A 6,684-nucleotide genomic window follows, 5' to 3' on the forward strand; every position below is an offset into this window, starting at 1 on the left:
ATGATAAAGGCCTTGGGTGTTTCATTACAGATCCCTAAGTGATAAAGCAGCAGCTCCAAAGTGTCTATTGAGAGACTTAGGTTTGTCCTTCCTGGTTTCTGCTGAGGACACGTGTATCACACAGGGACCAGCTGGGGACTTGGGCATGTCCTAGTGCAGGTGAGCACATCCCTTGTGTGCTGTTACTGATGGAACCTCTCTGGGGTTTGATCCTGCTCCACCACTTGTGGGTATAGGTACAAGCTCCTCATGAGCTTCTCATTTCAGGTAGTAGGTGCACCAGGTTGCCCAGAGAGGTGGTTGAATGCACTTGAGATACTGGAGGCCAGGCTGGATGTAGTTCTGGGCAACTGATGCAGTCAAAGATGCTCCTGCTCATTGCAGGCGGTTGGAACTGGCTGAGCTTTGAAGGCCCCTTCCAACCCAGACTGTTCTGTGAGTCTGTGATTCTGCTTTCTTCTCCCAGTGAATCACGCAGTGCCTCTCCTTGTGCGAGACGTGGGTTGTGATTGTTTGCTGGGGAGCAGGAGGAAGGATGGAGGGTGCCGTTTGAACGCAAGGCTGTTGTGAGTGCCTGCCTTGGGGAGGGACGTGTGCATGGATGTGGGGGTTTTGTGCGGGATCACCGCCTGTCTGTCGCGTTTTATTTATTCGGTAGAGGAAATATTTTGTCTCCAGTGCGGGAGGAGCCGGGATGGCCGGGATTTGTATGGGAAAAGGCATTAAAAGGTCTTTAAATGGGAATTGGCTCCCCTATGGGTCTGTGATTGTGTGTGTGTGTGCGTGTGTGCGCCGCTGGGTGGCGCCACCACCGCGGCGGAGAGGGGCGTGCTCTAGGGTTCACGGGGGGGGGGGGGGGCGTGGCCTCGGCGCTGGCCCCGCCCCTCCGGCAGCCGCGGCTTCGGTCCCGGCTCCGGTTCCGATGCGGGAGCGGAGCCTCCCGGTGTCCCCGCGTGGGGCTCTGCCCCGAGCATCCCGCCCGAGGGAGGGGGGACCCCAGGAGCCCCCCGAGCCGAGGCTCTCCCGTCCCTGCCGGCGCTCACGGGCTGAAGCTGGGACCCGGGGTGAGTGGCGGCGAGCGCGGAGAGCTGCGGGCTGCGCTTCCCCAGCAGCATCCACCCGCATTGCTGCGGCCGGGGCTGTTTGTCAGCCGTGAGGCCTGGCTCTGCTCTGGGAGGCTGCGTTCAGGCTCTTGCAGAGCAGAGGAATTCTGCGCCTGCTGCCCGGGGTGAAGCACAGAAAATCCCTTTTCCCACGGGGCTGCAAAATGGGGCTCTTGACAGAACCTGGCCTCAAATCGCTGCCACCACCAACCCCTAGAGGTGGCTTGAGCACGACTCCTCCCGGGGATCGATGTGTTGGGCAGAACACCGTCACCTCTGCCGCTCACGCTTGGTTTCCCGTCGCGGGGTGCGAGGCTCCCCTGATGCCATAAGGAACACCGGAGAGGAAAGCTGCTGGGGACTGCTCCCAGGCAGCCTGCGGGTCTGCTCCTCTGCAGCTCCATGGGGCCCGAGGCCTTCCTCGAGCACAGCCTCCAAGGAATCCCTTGGGGAGCTACAGGTTGCCTGCAGAGCCCCAGTGAGGACAGGAGACCTCACACAGCTCCTATTGCAGCAGCATTGCACACTGTGGCCCTGCCAGAAGCATTCCTCCCACGATGGAAGCCTGTATCCAAAGGGATGCCAGCAAATGGAAGCCTGTATCCAAAGGGATGCCGGCAAATGGAAGCCTGTATCCAAAGGGATGCCAGCGGCAGCCATCACCTCTGCTACCTTTGAGGATTCAAGTTGCTTTAGTCCTGAACTCCAGAATTCCCTTTCCCAGCGCTCAGGACCCTGCGGAGCACTGCTGACAGGGACTGCCTTGACTGGTTTGCAGGAACCTCATGGACTCAGTCACTCTGGAAGAGGTTCACAAGGAACTTCGGGGTTCTCCTTCACTTGGAAACTCCCTTTCTGCATTAAACGTTAAAAGATGCTTCCCCCTGGGGTGGTTCAGGTGCTGCAGGAGCAGGATGCGGCCTCCACGCTGTGTCTGGAAGGGCAGGGATGGTTTGTGGGTGCTCGGGCACCGCGCTCACATCCCTGTGAGCCGCAGCAGTGCCTGGGGGGTTCCATGTGTGGGACCAGGCACCTTCAGGAGACCACACAGGGGATGCTGGGCTTGGGAACCTGGTGTCTGTGTCCTCGAGGGCCCCGTGAGCTGACCCCACACGCTCTGTGTGCGATGCTCTCTGGAGGTGTGACTGCCTGGGCTGGCTTTAAACCCACTTGTTGAGGCACCGGTAGCCATTGTAACCACAGCGTGGTCACTGGAGAGCCCTCAGCACAGCCCCGGGCAGGCTGTCTCTGAGCTGTCCTGTTCCCTGTTCCCAAAGCAGCTTCAACGCAGCCATGAATGCTCTGTACCAGGGTTGCACTGTGACAAAGCCAGCACCCTCCCTTGGGTCTCAGTTTACTCCTAGTTGTAAGCCACATGTGCCATAGCAGCAATAGCTGCCCTGTGGCGTAGGTGGAAGAGGGCTGAAGAGTTTAATTGTGTATTTTGTCCTTCATAAAGTCCCCAGAGATGTTTGCTGCTGGGGGGGATCCAGCTCCTTGCAGCCCACTGGCGTCCTGCAGGGGAGAGCGGTCCCCGCACCGTGTTTGAGCAACAGGCTCCCAACTGCCTGGTTCTTCATCTGGAATATTCGGGGATGCTCACTGAACCCTGCAGTGGTTGGGGTTGAAGGGACCTTAGAGCTCCCACCCCTGCCACGGGCAGGGACACCTTCCACTAGAGCAGCTTGCTCCGAGCGCCAGGGATGGGGCACCCTGCGCACGCATTCAGCTCCCTCAATGGTGCGCGGTGCAAGGGGCAGGAGGCGCAGCAGCAGCTCCAGCAGAGTCCTTTCTGACTTGGAAGAAAGCAATTCCCGAGCTTCAGCAGCCGCCCGGGAGGGTGCCAGGGGCTGGCACAGCCAAGGGGGGAGCGCCCGCAGCCGGGCCGGGCACTGAGAGCCCTCCCCGCACCTCAAGCTGGGGTTTGGCACCCGCGGGCTCTTTGCAGCTCAGGAGCGCTCGTGCCGCCCTGCTGCTGTCCCAGTGCTACCCCAGAGCAGGACCTCACGCGCTCGCCTGGAGCTGGCTCCAGTGCTGTGGTACCCGAGTGCTCCCCTTCCCTGCTCCCAGCTCCTCCACAGCCTCCCTGCTCGCCCTGGGCCTGCCCCATCCTGCCCCCCTCCGCTCTCAGCCGGAGGCAAGCGGGGAGGTGCCGTGTTTCCAAGCTGTGGAGCAAGAAGAGCTCTGCCTCATCCTCAGTGCTTCGCTGTTCTCCATCTGCCGAGGCCGTGCCGGGGTGGATCAGTGCTGGGAATGCTGGTGCCCTGCAGCTCCCCACGTTTGTTTTGCCATTCCTGTTAAAGAAACCACAAAGGGAGGGGAGGGATGGTTCTGGAATCAAACACCCAGATGTGTATCTCTTGTGCAATGCACATCAGAGCCTCACCTGCTTCCCTCTGGGGACTTGGGGAGCGCGGCTTAAAAGGCAATAATTGCCTCTCCTTTGCTCCAGTGAGGATGCTGTTCTGGAGCAGAAGCGTTGGTTGGGGAAGTACAGACGAGATCCGTGGTGTTGGGATGGGGACTTGTGCCTTCCCGCAGACAAAAACGCATCACACCACCGAGCTGCTGCACCGTAACCCTGGCTCCATCTCAGAGGGTGCCAGTAAGTGAGTGGCACCGCGTGCCTCCCGTGGTTCCCACTTGGAGGAGTGGGAATGAATGGGAGGAACCGGTTGCCTTGTGCTGTCAGGTTGCTAAGCAGTGCTGCTTAAGCAATGCAGGGCAAGCAGAGAGGAGTTGTGGGAGAGCACAAGAGAAACCCAGGCAGAGCTTCTCCATGCGCAGCCGGGGCTGGGGATGGAGCCGTGTGTGGTGCAGAGCCCCCCAACCCCGGTGACAGCAGTGACATTCCCAAGCTGCAGCCCATGGGGAGCAGGTAAGGCCAGTGCAAACCAGGGCCTGGTTTAGGGCCCCTTTGCAAACACATCTCTAAGGTCATAGAATCACGGGGTCACTTGGGTGGTCCCCAGCCACAGGCGGCCCTGAGGAGGGAGAGGTGGGGAAGGGATGCCGGTGGGGAAGCTTTGCAGCCCTATGGGGAGGTGTTAACCCTCCGCAGGCTCAGCCGCGCTTCCCGAAGCTGGGAGCGAAAGGGATGAGAGCCCCTCACTGGTGTCCCAGGATGGGTTCGAGCTCTTCCGGAGCACAAATCCAATGTTTTCCTTGCAAAGAAGCGGGGTAGATCATGGCCTTGGGCTGCCAGAGCTCACACGTGGGGAGCAACCTGGGGACAGAGGGGTTAAGGGCACCGTGAAGCTTAATGAGTCAAGGAGCTCAATTAAACCAGGTGCTGGAGTGAGCTGCCCAGAACCAGCCTCCGAGCAGGCAGGAGCCCACTCACAAAGAGGCTGGAGAAGGGAAGAGCACCTCCATGTAGGAATAAGGCGATGGGCGAGTGGCTGCTGCTCATCCCTTGCCCTCTGGAGCATCTTTCCCAGGCTGGATGCTTGTTTTCAGCACGGGCTCGGGACAGGCTGCTTGCAGGGATGCCCCTGTCCTGCGAGCTGCTCTCCATTACAGGTAACACTTTGCTTTCTGATGCCTTGCTGCTGGCAGGTTCCCTGCTGCTGGGGTGGTGAATCCATGCCTGGAGCCTGTGGAAGAGGAGGGGGTATCTGCTCTGACTGCACCATCTGTTGGGAAGGGCTGCTCCTTGCCTGGGAGAGCGCACCCAGAGGAAGCCTTCTTTTGGCTTGGGAAGCCAAGGGCGGGCGCGGGGATCAGGGATGCGATTCCACGGATCCGGGCTCGCCTTTGGAAGCGTTGGCTTTTTGCTGTGGATGACACCAGTTCCGTCCCGCCTGCAGGGAGAGCAGCGCGTGCTGCAGTCTGCTCCTCGCCTCTGCTGCTGCACACGCTGGCGCAAGCAGCCTCAGCACTGGGACCCATCTCAATGGTGATGGTGGCTCCTGCCTTCCCCTGTTGTTACCGTGTGCTTTGGGCTGGACCAGAGTGCATTTGAGGAGCTGTGCTTAGGAATTCCATTTGGGATGTGGGAATTGGACATTAGGAACGGTGCTTTTAGTGGCAGGACCGCGTAGATGCCACGGTAGGAACTAGTTTGGCAACGTTGTGCAATAACCAGAGGCCTGGTGCACAGCTTTAGGGCTTAACTTTCATAAGCACCTGGAACCACCCCCAAGTCCATGTGAGTCAGTGGAGATGAACCCTTTGGAAGGCACCCAGCCTTATCTGGAATGCTGGGTTCAGTTGGGCTCCTTCTCCACAACAATAGATATGGGCAGGCTGAAGAAGGGCCACAAAGATGATCCAAGGGCTGGGAAGCTGAGATTGCTGGGACTGTTCCAGCCTGGAGAAAACAAGGCTCACAGGAGACCCTACCCTGTTCCCTTGTCTAAAGAGGGGCTACAAAGCCAATGAAGACTCCCTTTTTACAAGGAGTCCCATGGAAAAGATGAGGCGTGATGGGTGCCAGTTACTCCTGGGGAGATTCCAACTGAGAACATCAGCCTCTGGAATCGCCTCCCCAGGGAAGAGGTGGGTTACCCAGGGTTGGACAGTGTTAAGATTTGGCTGGACAGGGTGCTGGGACATCCAGTGCAGGTCCCCATTGTGCCTTGTGGGCATCCTGCAGCATCCTTGGGACCTCTGGGTTAAAGCAGCATCTCCATGTTCTGGAGCAAGGCCTCGTCAGCTGCTGCATCCTTCCCAGTGCTTTTGCTCCTCAGCTCGTGCTCTCAAGCCAACCTTGCAGTAAGATCCCTCTTTCAGTGTGTTTGGAGCTCTCTGTGCTTCCCTGCCCTGCCTGTCCCGCGTTATCCCACAGCGGGCAGCTTTGTCTCCCTTTCTCCTGCTCCCAAAGTCTCTTTCCAGGCGCCGGTGTCTGATTCACCCGAAATCCCCACTGGAACGGTTTTGGTTTCCTTTTTGTGCTGCCTCTTTCTCTTTAAATGCCTCTGCATGAGCTGCGTTTTTAGCAGGGCTTTTGCGCCTGAGCTCTTTCCAAGCCCGGCCTCGCTGCCTGCTCCATTGGATTCCATCCCTTTGTCTGTCCTATATTTTTCTCCCCTTGTGATGTTGCCGAAGATAGGAACAAGCCCACGTTGGGCTGCAAACCCACGGCCCGGGAAGCAGAGCACAGCAGGAAATGTGTTCTCCCTCTAAAGATGCCCTGATGCATTGTCTCTGATGGCTGTAGCTGGAGCCCTTTGGGTGTCAGGAGGTGGCACCTTTGGAGGTGACTGCTGGCCCTCTCCCGTGGCATCCTGGGCTGTCCTTCTGGGTTCATTCATGGTTGTTTCCTAACTGAGTGCTCAGGAAATAGGAAGTTTGGGGGTGCTGGGAGGTTTTAGCGCTGCAAAGGGAAACAAAGGCAGGGAAGAAGCTGGAGTCATGGGGATGCGATGGAGCTCTGCTGTTTGCCTTGCAAAGCCTGTCCAGGCCCCCTCAGGAGCTGAAGCATCGCCTTTGCGTGGCCCTGGGTCTTGGGAAAGGCTCCTTTTCGGAGCTCTGAGCGAGGGATGCTCAGTGCCCAAGGGGAAGGCAGCAGCACAGCGTGTGCCGGTCCTCGGCGCTCTCCATCCCCACAGCGCGGAAACCGAGCTTCCCACGGGAGCTG

Source organism: Pezoporus flaviventris, unplaced genomic scaffold (genome assembly GCF_033815535.1).
Source record: "Pezoporus flaviventris isolate CSIRO_AGI_PZ_B2104156 unplaced genomic scaffold, CSIRO_AGI_Pfla_v1 ptg000017l, whole genome shotgun sequence".
NCBI classification, from domain to species: Eukaryota; Metazoa; Chordata; class Aves; order Psittaciformes; family Psittacidae; genus Pezoporus; species Pezoporus flaviventris.